At 37.3% G+C, this 18,573-nt stretch overlaps 1 protein-coding gene across 1 annotated transcript in view; it reads left to right on the plus strand.

Annotated features, from left to right (window-relative positions):
• Window positions 1-18,573, plus strand: part of CNTN5 (contactin 5) — an 807,282-nt gene that overhangs the window by 402,659 nt on the left and 386,050 nt on the right. The window lies entirely within an intron of this gene.

Below are 18,573 nucleotides of genomic sequence, written 5' to 3' on the forward strand. Positions count from 1 at the left end.
GTATGTATTATATATACATATATAGATAGAGATACACAGTATTATATAAAATATGTGTAATAGTAACAACACTATCACGTAAAGGGTAAAAAATGTAATATTCATTTTAAAGAGAAGAAAGCCAGTATTAAAGAAATGATGAAAATTGCTAAAGGCCTCACAGTTAGGTAATGGCATGGAGAAACCAGTAGAAAAAAGAATGGTGACTTGGAAACCAATTCAGGGGCTACTAAAACTAATCAGCCAAGAGGCGATAAATGACTGAACAAAAGCAGTGATGGTAGCACTGGAGGACAGGAGACATAACTGGGATATTAAGAAGGTAGGATTACCAGCATTTGATAATTAATGAATTACAGGCTTTGGAGTAGGTGGAGGCTAGCATATACAACAATTTCAAGGCTTTAGCATAGTTCATTGAATGCGCGATGATTCTCTTCACCAGAGAAGAACACAGCTGAAGAAGGAGCGAAGTAGATAAAAATGAGGAATTCAGTTCTGAATATGAGATACAGGGTACATGGGAAATCCATGTGAAATTTGGGAATAGGTAATCAGATATGTATTCCTAATACCCATAAGAGAGAGCTGGACTACTGAAAGAAATTTAAAAGTCATCATTGTGTATTACATCACCATAGAATAATGTGTATATATTATGCCAACTTCAAGATTATGTAAGAGTGTCTATAGATTAAAAATAAAGAAATGCAGTTTTACAGTTTATCTAATTAAAAGCTTTGAATTAATTCTCTATAAGCTATTTCTCCAAAACTTCTGAGCCCTTTTCTCCCTGATTTCTCAAGAAGTTAATGCATTCTTATCTGAAAATTTTAATTTTTTTGGCTAACAATTAATTCCATTTTCACTATTCAGCTGTATAATAATACTTTATATTTGAATAGTGCCTGAGGTTGAGGAGGCTCTTCCACCTTCTTTTCACACCAGAGACCTCTTTCTACACATTGTCCATCACAAGGGAGAGTAGCACATGTGTAAGTGAATGTCCATGTGCAAGAGTGTTTTGCACTTTTGGCTCATGGCCCAGATATATCACTTAACTTTACGTTCTACCTTCCATGGGCAAACATTTCAGGAATAATCATTCGCTGATATTTAAATCCCTTTGCCTCTGTGTCTTCTGTTGCCCTTGTTTGGCAAAACCCCAACTCCAATGAACTCAATTATACTCTTACCCTGTGACTGCCTTGAGATTCTGAAAGCTACCTGAACTGTTCACACCCACCAGGGGTTCATGATCATCAATTTCAAGTGGGCTCTCAATATTGCCATTCAATCCCAAGTTTCTGTGGATGGCTTAATTTGCTACTCTCCCCTAAATTTTTGGAAACTTCTCTGCTTTCCTTAGACTGGATTGCCTCACGACCACCACTTCACAAAAAGTGTGTACCTTATCAAATCATCTTCCTACTAATAAAATTTAAATCTTAACTGCATCTCCATCTGCATTGTTATCTCCCATCTGATTTCAGTAGAGATAGTATACTGTCCATCCTCCTATTACAACCAATTCCTCCATCCTGTACTATTGAGAATCATTCCCTCCGGCCTTTCAGAAAATTGCACTATAAGTCATTGCTTCTTATATAACAGAATTCTAGGTCACTAAACTAATACTGTTTTGGTCATTATATTAATTGAACTGATTGCAGCAGTTGACATTGTTGACACTTTTTTCTTTTACAAATGTCTATATTTTCAAAAAGTCATTATTTGAGAAGTACTATATAAAAGGCTCAATAAAGCAAGTATAAATCAATAAAACAAAACTGTTATTTTAAGGTTGACATTTAACAAAAAATAAATTTAGCAGGTGGGAAGCATCTGCTAAGTTTCTATTACATCATTCAGTAACAGTCTTATTTTTTACCAGAGAAGCTACAAAATTTACATTTTTTTTTCTGTAACTTACCTAAGGCTATTGCTTTCTTGGCTTTTATTTGTCCATTTTTTTTAGATCAAAGTAACACATCCATATTGAATGAATGTAGTGACATAGAAAAACAAAACAAAAACCCAGAAAATCCTACTCACCTGCCATTAAATCTCACTCTGGAGAGCCAAACTTCTAACTTCCCTTTTTTGTTGTTGTTGTTCCATAAGGTTCTCATAAAATGCTAGAAAATATCTATGCATCTTGGTTACTCAAGCTTAAACAATAACTGTTTATTCCTTCATTTGATAAGTATGCATAAGTTTCTTCCTTCCTCTATTTTAATATGCATTTTAAGTTTACTGTTGCTTATCCTTTAAACTTTAATAATATACTTAAACTTCTACTGCTCTTTTAACTCTTGAATCTAATTCATAGCTTTTTATCTCATGAAATGAGGATGATTTTATTCCTACTTTTTCCTTCATCTTTCCTAAGCTACTTTTCTGTTCTTTTTTCTTCTACTTGTATTTTGGCAATTCTGTGCAGCAAATACAATCTTATCTTCTATACTTCTTCTTAGACTAACTCTATAAAATCAATAAATATCTACAGATTATTCATATATAATTATCACTTAATATGATATTTTTCCAGGTTTTTAAGCCACTTTCTAGACATGTATACTATACTGGATGTGTTTTTCATACTAACTGAAACTTCGAATTAAATATAACCTAAAGAAAAATGAGGCTAATAACATTAATAAGAATGCAGTATAGTTTGGGTTTACTGTTTCTTAAAGTTTGGCTGTACAGAAACAATTAGTAGTTTGGATAACAGTGTTCAGATATGAACATGAGTCACTACAGTGAAAATCGTAATGAAGGCATTGGTGTGGTTAAGAAATCACAGGGAGAGAGTATGAAATGAGACGAGAAGTGAGTTTAAGGTCAAGCCTTAACTAATCCACATTACATTAGGATGGTAAATAATGAAAATCCCACAAAAGATAATGAGGAGAAGGTAGAGAGATAATAAGATAATAGGAAAAACAGTAGAACAGGCCAGGCACCGTGGCTCATGCCTGTAATCCTAGCATTTTGGGAGGCTGTGGCGAGCGGATCACCTGAGATCAGGAGCTCGAGACCAGCCTGGCCAACATGGAAAAACCCTGTCTCTACTGAAAAACTACAAAAATTAGCCAGGCGTGGTGGTGCATGCCTGTAGTCCCAGCTACCTGGGAGGCTGAGACAGGATAATCACTGCAACGTGGGAGGCGGAGGCTGCAGTGAGCCAAGATCACGCCACTGCACTCCAGCCTGGGCCATAGAGCGAGACTCCGTCTCAAAAACAAACAAACAAACAAAAGTAGAATATAGTGTCAAGGAAGCCAAGGGAAATAAGGGTTTCCATAAGAAGTGGGCATGTAGTTAAACATGGTGGACTGGATGCATGCATTTGCTACCTGTCACCCTTCTTAGACCCTACAAAAATAAATCTATATTATTAGTGAGAATGCTGAAGGAGAGGAAGAGCATCACCAAGTGAGACATTTCCATATATTTCTGAAAGAATAAGGAAGGATTGAGTTAAAGTGTTAAAGAAGTGGAGAAAACTAAAACATAGAATAAAGTATAAGGGGTCAAAAGAAAAGGTTGAGGACTATATGCCCAATGGAAGCTTGAGGACATTCTGAAATCAAAGTTAGCACTAAGAATGGATGTAAGAAATGGGACTCAATAAAGGGGATTGAAGACATAGACATTGAACAACTATTTCAATAAAATGTTGGACAGCTTTTCCTTCTCTATTGCTATATGCAAAAAGTCCAAAGACTCATCTCTTAATAATATGAATGAGCTTTCCATGGAAAGCTAAAGTTTTTAATGTCAACGGTGGCACTCTAGTGCAAAACTCTTATTCTAGCATTCGTATGCCAGCAGCCTGAGAGCCAGCTCGCTGTCCTCACACCAAAGCAGAGCCTGGTCATCCACACACCCCATTCAGCCATGACCCCCAAACACCTCAGTAGAGAACCAGTTCTTCAGACACACCATCAGGGGAACTCATACCAACTTGCAAAATTTTTGATATATACATAGAGAGACATACAGATAGATATAGTTATATATACATATACACACACACATATATGCAATTCTAAGTTAATAGTTACTGTTGAAAATTCTTGTACTTATAGAGTGATTACAAAACTCATACTAAGATAATATGGAAAAAATTGAAACATAAAATTACTCTAAGGAAGGCGCAGATTAGAAAGGAATTATTTTTATTCAAAAACTCTTCTTTTATTATACTTTAAGTTTTAGGGTACATGTGCACAACATGCAGGTTTGTTACATATGTATACATGTGCCATGTTGGTGCGCTGCACGCATTAATGCATCATTTAACATTAGGTATATCTCCTAATGCTATCCCTCCCCACTCCCCCCACCATACAATCAGCCTGGGTGTGTGATGTTTCCCTTCCTGTGTCCATGTGTTCTCATTGTTCAGTTCCCACCTATGAGTGAGAACATGCAGTGTTCGGTTTTTTGTCCTTGCGATACTTTGCTGAGACTGGTGGTTTCCAATTTCATCCATGTCCCTACAAAGGACATGAACTCATCATTTTTTATGGCTGCATAGTATTCCATGGTGTATATGTGCCACATTTTCTTAATCCAGTCTATCATTGTTGAAAATTTGGGTTGGTTCCAAGTCTTTGCTATTGTGAATAGTGCCGCAATAAACATATGTGTGCATGTGTCTTTATAGCAGCATGATTTATAGTCCTTTGGGTATATACCCAGTAATGGGATGGCTGGGTCAAATGGTATTTCTAGTTCTAGATCCCTGAGGAATCGCCACACTGGCTTCCACAATGGTTGAACTAGTTTACAGTCCCACCAACAGTGTACAAGTGTTCCTATTTCTCCACATCCTCTCCAGCACCTGTTGTTTCCTGACTTTTTAATGATCGCCGTTCTAACTGGTGTGACATGGTATCTCATTGTGGTTTTGATTTGCATTTCTCTGATGGCCAGTGACGGTGAGCATCTTTTCATGTGTTTTTTGGCTGCATACATGTCTTCTTTTGAGAAGTGTCTGTTCATGTCCTTCGCCCACTTTTTGATGGGGTTGTTTGTTTTCTTCTTGTAAATTTGTTTGAGTTCATTGTAGATTCTGGATATTAGCCCTTTGTCAGATGAGTAGGTTGTGAGAATTTTCTCCCATTTTGTAGGTTGCCTGTTCACTCTGATGGTAGTTTCTTTTGCTGTGCAGAAGCTCTTTAATTTAATTAGATCCCAATTGTCAATTTTGGCTTTTGTTGCCATTGCTTTTGGTGTTTTAGACATGAAGTCCTTGCCCATGCCTATGTCCTGAATGGTAATGCCTAGGTTTTCTTCTAGGGTTTTTATGGTTTTAGGTCTAACATTTAAGTCTTTAATCCATCTTGAATTGATTTTTGTATAAGGTGTAAGGAAAGGATCCAGTTTCAGCTTTCTCCATATGGCTAGCCAGTTTTCCCAGCACCATTTATTAAATAGGGAATCCTTTCCCCATTGCTTGTTTTTGTCAGGTTTGTCAAAGATCAGATAGTTGTAGATATGCGGCGTTGTTTCTGAGGGCTCTGTTCTGTTCCATTGATCTATATCTCTGTCTTGGTACCAGTACCATGCTGTTTTTGTTACTGTAGCCTTGTAGTATAGTTTGAAGTCAGGTAGTGTGATGCCTCCAGCTTTGTTCTTTTGGCTTAGGATTGACTTGGCGATGGGCTCTTTTTTGGTTTTGAGCAGTGGTTTGTGGTTCTCCTGGAAGAGGTCCTTCACGTCCCTTGTAAGTTGGATTCCTAGGTATTTTATTCTCTTTGAAGCAATTGTGAATGGGAGTTCACTCATGATTTGGCTCTCTGTTTGTCTGTTATTGGTGTATAAGAATGCTTATGATTTTTGTACATTGATTTTTTGTCCTGAGACTTTGCTGAATTTGCTTATCAGCTTAAGGAGATTTTGGGCTGAGACAATGGGGTTTTCTAGATATACAATCATGTCATCTGCAAACAGGGACAATTTGACTTCCTCTTTTCCTAATTGAATACCCTTTATTTACTTCTCCTGCCTGATTACCCTGGCCAGAACTTCCAACACTATGTTGAACAGGAGTGGTGAGAGAGGGCATCCCTGTCTTGTGCCAGTTTTCAAAGGGAATGTTTCCAGTTTTTGCCCATTCAGTATGATATTGGCTGTGGGTTTGTCAAAGATAGCTCTTATTATTTTGAGATACGGCCCATCAATACCTAATTTATTGAGAGTTTTTAGCGTGAAGGTTGTTGAATTTTGTCAAAGGCCTTTTCTGCATCTATTGAGATCATCATGTGGGTTCTGTCTTTGGTTCTGTTTATATGCTGGATTACATTTATTGATTTGCGTGTGTTGAACCAGCCTTGCATCCCAGGGACGAAGCCCACTTGATCATGGTGGATAAGCTTTTTGATGTGCTGCTGGATTCAGTTTGCCAGTATTTTATTGAGGATTTTTGCATCAATGTTCATCAAGGATATTGGTCTAAAATTCTCTTTTTTGGTTGTGTCTCTGCCAGGCTTTGGTATCAGGATGATGCTGGCCTCATAAAATGAGTTAGGGAGGATTCCGTCTTTTTCTATTGATTGGAATAGTTTCAGAAGGAATGGTACCAGCTCCTCCCTGTACTTCTGGTAGAATTCGGCTGTGGATCCATCTGGTCCTGGAATTTTTTTGATTGGTAAGCTATTAATTATTGCCTCAATTTCAGAGGCTGTATTGATCTATTCAGAGATTCAACTTCTTCCTGGTTTAGTCTTGGGAGGGTATATGTGTTGAGGAATTTATCCATTTCTTCTAGATTTTCTAGTTTATTTGCATAGAGGTGTTTATAGTATTCTCTGATGGTAGTTTGTATTTCTGTGGGATCGGTGGTGATATCCCCTTTTTCATTTTTTATTGTGTCTATTTGATTCTTCTCTCTTTTCTTCTTTATTAGTCTTGCTAGCAGTCTATCAATTTTGTTGATCTTTTCAAAAAACCAGCTCCTGGATTCATTAATTTTTTGAAGGGTTTTTTGTGTCTCTATTTCCTTCAGTTCTGCTCTGATCTTAGTTATTTCTTGCCTTCTGTTAGCTTTTGAATGTGTTTGCTCTTGCTTCTCTACTTCTTTTAATTGCGATGTTAGGGTGTCAATTTTAGATCTTTCCTGCTTTCTCTTGTGGGCATTTAGTGCTATAAATTTCCCTCTACACACTGCTTTGAATGCGTCCCAGAGATTCTGGTATGTTGTGTCTTTGTTCTCGCTGGTTTTAAGGAACATCTTTATTTCTGCTTTCTTTTTGTTATGTACCCAGTAGTCATTCAGGAGCAGGTTGTTCAGTTTCCATGTAGTTGAGCGGTTTTGAGTGAGTTTCTTAATCCTGAGTTCTAGTTTGATTGCACTGTGGTCTGAGAGACAGTTTGTTATAATTTCTGTTCTTTTACATTTGCTGAGGAGTGCTTTACTTCCAACTATGTGGTCAATTTTGGAATAGGTGTGGTGTGGTGCTGAGAAAAATGTATATTCTGTTGATTTGGGGTGGAGAGTTCTGTAGATGTCTATTAGGTCTGCTTGCTGCAGAGCTGAGTTCAATTCCTGGGTATGCTTGTTAACTTTCTGTCTCATTGATCTGTCTAATGTTGACAGTGGGGTGTTAAAGTCTCCTTTTATTGTTGTGTGGGAGTCTAAGTCTCTTTCTAGGTCTCTAAGGACTTGCTATTCAAAAACTTTCATATCACTATTTGATCTCTCTTCAAAAAATATAATTGAAAATACGTTCATAAGAAGGACACTTTCCTGAATGTTTTCCTAAGTAGATGGCACATATTAAACACTTGTTCTGAAAATAGAAATAGAATATATATTGCACCACGGTCAGCTGAAATTCCTTCTGGGTTTTAGAAACCTCTCAATGCAGAGATAGGCATTACAATGAATGTTTCTGCAAACGTGGCAAACGCCTCTGTAGGGGTTTGAATATAAAAATTATGTTTAATCTGCTGTGACCATAGACCTGGCTAAAAAAAATCATTTCAATAACATCGTGTTTTTACACTTCTCTGAAAAAATGTAGACCTTTCTAAAAATAAGAAAGGACATATGCATAGGCAGTATTTTTCCTTTCAAATACAAATTGAATTTTACTTAATAACTCTCTCTTATATAATGTATTATCTTAGCTTTGGTTCCCCTAAAGCAAAGCTGGGAACAAAAATTTCTTGTAGGTAGTTTATTTCAAATTTATCCCCAGAAAGCAGGATTAAGAGATGGGATGGCATTGATAGGTGAAGCCAGAGGAGAGATGCATTACAGAGATGACCACTTCTACAGGCAACTTGAGCTTGAGCCCACAGGAGCAGAGCCTTACAAAATGCACTCAGAATGGTCACCTTGGAGGGTGTATTGATGGACTTTCATCTCCCATTCCCAGAGTGTAATTCTCTTAGCACTTAACTCTCTTGTTCTTTGAGATTGCCCTCAAGTTGCAACTTTGTGAAACTGGTTGCACCTACATGAACCTGGTTGCAGTAGCACTTGTGGGAGTAAAACACCTGGTCAAGAAATGTTGAACTACCACAAAAGAAGTATCTGAAACATAGATGGTACTGAGTGTAGATAATTTTCACAGCCCTAGCACAAATTTCTTACAGAAAGGGACTCCATCTAATACTTACATAAATTCAGATATCCTAGTGTTGAACAAAAAAAGTTGACTTTCTGTTATTTATTCAGTAAATACGTTGCTTCCATTTTGCATTTGGTGACATATATATGAATATGTATCTGTGGTGGGGAGGGGTTTTAGAGGGGCTTGTGGACTGGTGAGAAAGATTATTATTGTAAAATATGCTGTGATAGATTGATAGATATATGTTACTTTGGTAACTCCTAATAGAAACACCCAACCCAGATGATACATAAGAGAATGCTTCCTGGAAGAGGTGATATCTGAGTTTAGTTTTGAAGTAATTTGGCATTAGGTGACTAAATAAAGAGAGGATATTTGACTATCTATCAAAAGAGGATATTTGACTATAATAAAATTGCACTTCAGTCCACAATAATGCAAGGCTATATGAAGGAACAGAATGTCATACCATGAGATGCTTTGTTGACCATATTACCAAAGCAATGGTGAAGGTTTGGAAGATTTGAAGTGCATAGCAACACAATCATTTTCCTTTACTGACATGGTGAAAAATTATTCTCATGCATTCACAAATGTGTATTGCGTGCCTATTATGTGTCAGATATTTTGTTAGGTACAGGGGATACAACGGAGGGTGAAGCAAACATAACTATCCTTGTGTAGCTTCCAATCCAATATGAGGCAGGATATTCCCATAAAAACTGACACAGATTCTGTCTGTAACCATGCACTCTAGGATTTGCCTGTCCTTGTTCCGCATCCTGATGAGGCCAAGCTCACTATTATTGCACTAAAAACAAACAAGATCAACCCCAAAAGGATTTATGAGTAATACAGATGTTTATTAATGGCTTGGAGGGTAAGGTATGAGGCGCTTGCATTCCACAAAACAGCAGAATTTATTGAACACTCCCCATTAACCACATCTAATTTTTCCGAGCTGTAATTCCTCAACAGCTACCACTTCTTCCTCAAACACCTGTGCCTCTCCCTGTAACAGTGTTGCTTCCAGTCTCCCTTCAGGGTCTTACTACCTCTGTCTTATGTGGTAATTTTGTACCTTCATTTTTCCTCTCATTTGAGTTCCCAGCACAGTTGTAATTACTTTCTAAAAACTTACTTTTGTTTAATCTACACTTAAGTTTTCTGCATGGGAAGCACTGCTTTAAAAATGGTACAAGTATTAAAGTAAAAAGGATGGAAAATAAATGCCAACACATATTAACTAAAAAGAAGTTGAGGTTGCTATATTAATATCCTCTATTAAGCAAAGATCTAGCAAAGCTGTACGCATCTTCGCAAAATTCATTATGTACACAACCAGGCTTCTCACCTTTCTTTCAGTCCATGTGGGATCTTTCCCTACAAGATCTCACTACTTCCTAAGGCAACATTTTCCCAGCCATCTCTGGAGTTAGATAGTGCAGTAGAGAGATTTCAATTAGTAACTTGAGAAAGTAAGTGGAAATAGATTGAGAATGCATATAGAAAGATTACTGTTTATTAGGAAATTCATCAGTTGTCACAGTGGGGGAAAAAAAGTAGAAAGGCTACAGATGTAGATAATCTACTATTTGGTGGTGGGGAGTCTATGATTTTCATTTTTAATTAATGAACTATAGGCAAAATAATCAGCTGAGAATGTATATGTAGATAACATGTTTATTTTAAGGAAAGAATTGTGTCAACATGGAAATTGTGACCATAATTACTTAATTACGTAATTCGTGAATCAACCCCATTAATTTACTACTGAATACTGCATGTCCTAAGAGCAATGGAAAAATATAAAAGTGGTATGCCTGTGAAGACGGTAATAGGCTGAATAATGGCCCTCAAGATGTCCAAATCCTAATTCCTGGAGAATGAATATTGGCTTATATGGTCCAGGAGCCTAATGGATGTAATTAAGTTAAAGATCTTGAATTAGGGACATTAGATTATCTGGGTCAGCCCTAAATGTAGTCACAAGTGTCCTTAAGAGGGAAGCAGAAGGAGAATTGATGACCAATGAGAAGGTGATGTGATGACTGGTGACGGAAGCAGAGATTGGAGTTATGTGCTTTGAAGGCTGAGAAATAGGCTGTGAGCAACAAAATGCAGCTTTAGAAGCTAGAAAAGGCAAGGGAATGGATTCTCCACTAGAGTCTCCACAGGGAGAGTGGATGTGCCCTCAAGGGTGACCACCGTAACACAGGCTCAGTGAATGCTCTCTCCTTTGTATGAGACAAAGCACAGAGAGAATGGATCTCATGTTGTCCTCTCTGATCCCTGAGATTTGGTTTAGTACTCAACAATGGAATGTAGCAAAGCCACTATTATTTCCTGATTAGTCTGTTTATCATAAAGGAATATGGTAATTGGAACAGCTTTGGATACTCTGTGTGTGTGTGTGTGTGTGTGTGTGTGTGTGTGTGTGTGTGTGTGTTTCCCTTCTAAGTGCGCTGCTCCTTGGGTATTGAATGTTCTACCCTAAATCCAGGAGACTTTTTTTTCCTCTAATCTTGGTTCAGAATTTGCAATTATGGATAGTTCTAAGGGGACTGGGAGAGTTTTGACAAGAACACTCCTATTTGGATACATTTATCTGTGCTAAGGAAGCTGAATAATATAAAAAGTTTTATCAAACGCTGCAGGAATATAGAAATTTTGGCTTTTGTTAATCTTTTATTTATTTTTCTATGTGTCTCTCTGGAAGGCTCATAATCTTGATATAAAAATTTAAATTAAAACGTCAAATAATTTTTGGATGATTTTTGAATAAGATGAATACTTCATTTGCTCACATGTCCTTGGAAATCAGTCATTCCATACAATCCAATTTCTTCCTAAGCATACTTAAAAAACAACTTGAATTTCTGTCTATAAAGAGAATTTTTTATCAGATAAAACACCGTGCAGCATTTTGTTAACTCTCTTAATTTGTCTTGAAACCTTGGGAGAATTACTTAATACGTGGTAACAAATAACAAGATGAATTTGCTAAATATATATCTAACTTAGTCTTTTTCTTGATTTCCTATATGATTGCCTGTCTTTGTAATTCAGAAATAAATTTCTGAAAGACATAAACTTTTGATAACTGGCATTGTAACTATGAATACATCTTTCTTCATGAAAGAAAGGAATGTGAACTTTGAGTTGACTTTTGCAGTGGTGGCAAAGGTATATTCAGTTACGTTTATCTAACTTTTTTTAATATTCAGATTTCTTGAGAAACTACTCGACACTCAATTCTTCTGCTGCTACGCCTCCTCTTCCATTTAATAATCTCTAATTGCGCATGGGGCCTCACCATACAACTCATAGAATTTTCTCTATACTAGTCAGGTTACTTTTAATCAAAGGTATCAGCATTCTCTCAGGCTTCATTATTCTGACCACTTTGCAGTCCATATACAAAGCTGCAAATATTTTCTTTTCATCTTTCCTGGCAGTTTGTTCTCCCAAACCATTTCATTTGTACCTTTCACTGTCTCTTCTCAATCTACCCCCTAAATCAGTCATTCCATTTACTTATCCATCTATATGTCTGTCCACCCAGTGTGTCTTATTTGCACTTGGCCTTTGTTCCATGAAGAATTTAAGGATGCTTAGCTTCTTAAATGTAGGTGTTCTTTCAAAACTCCACTCCTCACCCCCATTATATTTTAAAATATTTTTTCTTTAGTGAATACTTCTATTTCTGTTTTGAATTTAGAATATCCCATAAACTAACTTCTGCAGCTGACATTTGTGCTGTTAATTACATTACCTTTCTCCTAGACATCAAACATAAACATTTCTGGGTCAGTTAGACTCCTCCTAATTTCATGATCACATATGCCATAGGTTCTGCAAGCACTGTGGATTCTACATCTGCAGTGTCATTCTTATCCATTCCTTTCTTCCCACTTCTAATTCCAACACTCCTTTACCTGTCACCCATATCAGCAGCTTTGAACTCCTTCTTTTTGTAGCTCACTTAAGGTGAACAATATTCCTATCCAAAATACACTGTCAAAAACATTGCCATATTCTAGATTGTAGCAAAGAAGTGAGGCCATAAGTATAATATCATAAAACTAATTGTAACGCCACTTATGGAATGCAAATTCACAAGAGTGGCATCATTACACAAATTTAAACTAGAATCTATTTGCCTAATTTGGTTTAAAATACATTGGTCACAAACTTGAGTTTAATTTATTACCTACTTAATCTTAGACAAGCGACTTAACGTATTTATGTCTCAATAATGAACATGGGGATAATACTGGTACTTATCTGATAGGATTCCTGTGAGGATTAAATACATGAATACATGCAAAGCACTTAGAAAAGTGGCTGTTATTTAGTAAACTTTAGTAAAGGTTAGCTATTAACACAGTAGTTATCCTATAATTCCCACAGCATTTTACTTGTACGTGTGTGGGTGAGGGTGGGGGGTGCGGGGGTATTGCAGTCAGAAACTACTTTTCTAGATAATTGGTATTATTGTAGTTTTTGTTTTTGCTGTTGTTGTTTATTGTATAAATGTAAACTCCCCTGTCAAGAATTGAGATTTTAATAGAGATAAAGGGGATGGATGGGCAGTAACATTGGGAGGAGCTTTACAGTCCATCACTTGCCTTCAATAATTTTTCACTCCAAGCCTTCTCCACAATTTTCTGACTCCATAATTTTTCTTTCTGTTCTGTCTTCATGAAGTACCCTCTTAACTCCTAGCTCTGTCTGCAAGAATGCAAATGATTTGCCAAAGATCATGAAGTTAGTTACTTGCAATAAACTGGAATAAAGCCTACCATATAATAAGCATAGTTTGGATTTTATTCTAAAAGCATTTCCTTATGCTTGCCCATATTGAAATTCATCTGCCACTTTCATAATACCACCCACACAGGCTTATGATATCTCCACGCAAATCGTATTTACCAGCTTGACGTTTCACTCACTGCAGTAGAGCTCAGTATCGCCTGAGATGTTGGGAATTTTTTTCAACCCTTCTCATGTTAAGATACTTAGAAGACTGGGCACGGTGGTTCACGCCTGTAATCCCAGCACTTTGGGAGGCCAAGACGGGCGGATCACAAGGTCAGGAGATCGCGACCATCCTGGCCAACATGGTGAAACCCCATCTCTACTAAAAATACAAAAATTAGCTGGGCGTGGTGGCACGCACCTGTAGTCACAGCTGCTCGGGAGGCTGAGGCAGGAAAATTGCTTGAACCCGAGAGGTGGAGGTTGTAGTGAGCTGAGATCGTGCCACTGCATTCCAGCCTGGCGACAGAGTGAGACTCCGTCACACACATTAAAAAAAAAAAAAAAAAAAAACTCTACAAAATAATCAACAAATGCCAGCCCTAACTTGATCCCTAAAGACTATGTCGTTTTGCCAACACATAGCTTCCCGTATCTAAGGTATTTCGCTACCCATGACAAAACATTATTCTCCCACAGATTGAAATTATATAAATTGAAATTATGTTCGAAGAATAATGTTTTGTTATGGCTAAAGATTGTAACTCACTGAAGACTAAGATAATCATTAGCATCATTTAGCAATAAACATTTTTAAATGATAATATTTAATTTAAAAAAGTTTCTCAAAAGATTTTAAAAGTCTGCATGAATTGTATCTAGCAGGCCAGCACTCAATAATGTGATCCCCAAACACTTGTATCAGGAAAATCGACAATGCTTAAAAAAAAAAAAAAAAAAAAAACAGGTGGGAGCAGTGGCTCACACCTGTAATCCCAGCACTTTGGGAGGCCGAGGCAGGCGGATCATGAGGTCAGGAGATCGAGACCATCCTGGCTAACATGGTGAAAACCTGGCGTTATTAAAAAAAAAAAAAAAAAAAAAAAATTAGCCGGGCATGGTGGCGGGTGCCTGTAGTCCCAGCTACTCCGGAGGCTGAGGCAGGAGAATGGCATGAACCCGGGAGGTGGAGCTTGCAGTGAGCCGAGATTGTGCCACTGCACTCCAGCCTGGGCGACAGGGTGAGACTCCGTCTCAAAAAATAAGTAAATAAATAAAAATAAAAAAATATAAAAATATTGGGTCATACTTCAGATCTGCCCAGAGTTTCTGGGGACAGTCCTAGAAAGCAGCCTTTTTTCACTCCAGAATTGTATAAGGTGAATAAATCAGCAAGAAGCACTTTCTTTGGAAATACAAGGCGTGTCCCTTTTCCTCTCCCTTACCAGGAGACAAAAGTAGCCCTCTCCCAACTGAAAGTACTAGGAATAGTTAAATCCACATGCTCTCTCTTTCCAAGGTTGAGAAGCACTTCCATTTCCACTGAGTTGTCAGGCCCTCCCAGAACCACACGCAGCTTGCAGACTATGCAGTGTCTTTTAGAGTGTTCAGTGACCTTGAAAAGCAGAGTCCTTCAGAACATTTCCAAAGAGAATGAAATCTTGAACCTACTCTTTCCCTGGGAGGCCTGAGGAGAACCAGGGTTTTCAAATGCACCATCTGGACATACCTAGAGAGGGCCATCTTGTTTGTGGTATTTCCTCAGAGGATTGGAAGAACAAGACCAGTTATGACCTGTATACAAATTATCCTCACTCCATATATCTTAGGAATCTGCATTTTCCACAGTACTCCCAGATATTTCACATGTATTCAGTATGTTTTAATTGTGTGTACAGTAAAATGTGCTGGTGTGTTTCCGTACATCTCCATGTTGAGAACTAATCATTACTTGCGACATGTTTTTTTAAAAAGATACATATTTCTTTATATTTTGAAATCTCACTTTTATACTAGATAGGGTTGCCCAAAAAAAGATGGATGAAAGGCGATAACAAAATCATGTTGGAAAGAATCTCACTAGAAATACAGATTCCTGGTTCTCCCTTAGATATTCTGATTCAGTCAGTCTGAAGTGGAAAACAGAGGTAATTCTGACAAGCATCACTAGGAATTTTTATATTCAGTCAGATTATGAAACGTCTGACATTTTATCTCAATTAGTAACTGTGGCTTTCTGGGGATTTTCAGGTGGTCGCAGTATTTCTGCAGTTGGTCACTTGTCATGTATTTAATTCCTAGTTTTGGAGTGCCTTCAAGGTAATTATTGAAATTTAGATTAAAATATTTTTTTGGGAGGGGTATTCTCATAATTGAGCTGCCATAGGTGATAGTTGTTCTTTCCACTTTGCTTCGACAGTCTTTCTTTTGTTAATAAGATAGCCTATTTTCCTATGGTTTTCAGTTTTCCTTATCTTGCCTTGCATTGCCATTCTTAATATGCCCTACCTGATTTTTCTCTGAATATCCAGTAAGGTATTTAAAAATAACCTTAAGGCTTCCTATGAATCATTTGAAATGATTTCCTTCCATTTCTTTCTCTCTGCACTAATTCTCACATTTTGTCTCAGTTAATTTGTCTAAAGTTGAGTAATGTATGGTGGATATTTTATTTCCATTATCCTGCAAGGATTCTGGATTTATTATTTTGTGATTATTTTTATTATCCAGTATTAAAAATCACTACAGGATATTGAGGATTCTAAAACTACTTCTGGAAAGTAATTTGTAATATTTAGAAGTGTTTCTTCCAGAGTTCACTCCAATGAGATGTTTTGCACATTTACCATAAAATAACAAGACATTTATTTCTTAACAAATGTACTGAGCCTCATATATTCAAATGAGTGTTGTGTCTTCAAAGTAGACATACTGAGAGGTAATTCAGTTATACCAATATAATCTTGCCATTATTCAAAATATTTTAAAACTCAGTGATTCATCTTACTATTTTATAACGCTCATCTTTGGAGCTGTAGAGGAGAGATAGCAAGCTGCCTAAGTGGAAGGCTTGATAATGATTAACATTCTTCCTTTGCACCAGCCACTATGCTAAAATCATTTCATACGTTCTTTCATTTAGTCATCACAGCAAAACAGCATTTTGAGCTTATCTTTTTTTTTCTAGGTAAAGAACCTGTGATTTAGACAGGCAGCAAGTCCTCTTTCTCATGCTTGTCTGACTGCAAAGAGTACACTCCTAATCTTTATACTTTATTGCTCAGATAACACCAGTTAACGGACAGGCACAAGGTCATAGTTGGTGGGAGGTCTCGAGCTACAGACCTAACTCACAGTGATTGTTTTATCTACTGTATCATCCTGCCTCCCTTAGGATATCAATGCTACATTGGGATATTGGATTAATTTCATCAATATTACCAGAAATCAAATTAAAAAGGTGTGGTTAGAGATGATCCTTACAGAAGTAATCAATATTAGTTCCTGCCCAGTTTCATTGGAATAAATGTCATGAAGGATATTCTTCTCATTTCTGCAAGAAGGAAAGAATCCATCAAATTTATGAAACTAGGAAGAGTATATGGAGCAACCCACATAAGTAAAATTGGGGTTATGGTGATCTTTCGGAATGACAGAATTCATCTATAGGGAATGTAAGGTTGCCTGCTACATAGTGTGTTAATTATCTGTCACATTATCTATCAAGAGAATACAGAGACTAATTTTCTTAATAATTAGTAGAGTCTACTTAGTATTATAGCATGCTTTTTTCTTTAAATGTAGGTTTTCCTTTACAGTGTCAGAGTGTTAAAAATATTGGTTATGAAGGAAAAAAAATATGCTGAATCCAGAATTTTAAAGAATATTTACATCATCTACTTGCTTAATAAATAAATGAAAGCCAACATAAAGAAATATTTTACTGTCATCCTAACATCATAATGATCAAATACATGTAGTACAAATTTTACAGATGGGCGACTTGCAAATGATTCATATGTATAAATAGCTGCCCTTCCACAAGCTGGCCATTGCCGCAGGCCCTTCTGATTTTGCCTTTGTTTAAATAAAAGACATAGCCTCAGGAAGCTTTTAGAGAACTGGAAATTTAGAGGCAAAGGAGGAAAAGTTTTTTTTAAAAAAAAACATAAGAACAATTTTGGCGCTTTAAGGTTTAATGGGAGTCCACCCCTTGCAGCAGCATGCCCTGGATGTGAGACATGGAGTCATTGGAGATTATTTTGGAGCTTTACATTTTAATGACTGCCTGGCTGGTTTTCGGACTTGCATGGGGCCTGTAGCCCCTTGGTTTTGACCAATTTCTCCCTTTTGGAAAGGGCGCATTTATGCAGTGCCTGTACCCACATTGTGAGCTCCAAGCTTAGAAATGGATTTTAAGGTAGTTTTGGCAAAAGGCGGCAGACCCATTGTATTAGCCCATTCTCATGCTGCTGTAAAGAAGTACCTGAGACTGGGTAATTTATAAAGAAAAGAGGTTTAATTGACTCACAGTTCCACATGGCTGGGGAGGCCTCGGGAAACTTACAATTGTGGCAGAAGGTGAAGGAAAAGTAAGGCATATGTTACATGGTAGCAGGAGAGAGAGATCGCAAGTTGGGAAAAGCCACACCTTTAAAATATCAGATCTCATGATAACTCTACCACCCCCCTGATCCAATCACCTCCCACTAGGCCCCACCTTCAACATACGGGGATTACAATTTGAGATGAGATTTGGGTGGGGACACAGAACCAAACCATATCATTCTACTGCGGCCCCTCCCAAATCTCATGTCCTTCCACATTTCAAAACCAATCCTGCTTTCCTAGCCTATCATGCTTTTCCCAAAGTCTTAACTTATTCCAGCATTAACTCAAAAGTCCAATCCAAAGTCTCATCTGAGACAAGGCACGTCCTTTCCACCTAGGAGCCCGTAAAATAAAAAACAAGTTAGTTACTTACAAGTTACAATGTGGGTATAGGCATTGGGTAAATGCTCCCATTCCAAAAGGCAGAAATTGGTCATAACCAAGGGGCTACAGGCCCCATGCAAGTCCAAAAACCAGACAGAGAGTCATTAAATCTTAAAGCTCCAAAATAATCTCCATTGACTCCATGTCTCACATCCAGGGCATGCTGATGCAAGGGGTAGAGACCCAAGGCCTTTGGCAACTCTGTCCCTTTGTCTCTTCAGGA

Source organism: Pongo pygmaeus, chromosome 9 (assembly GCF_028885625.2).
Source record: "Pongo pygmaeus isolate AG05252 chromosome 9, NHGRI_mPonPyg2-v2.0_pri, whole genome shotgun sequence".
NCBI lineage: Eukaryota > Metazoa > Chordata > Mammalia > Primates > Hominidae > Pongo > Pongo pygmaeus.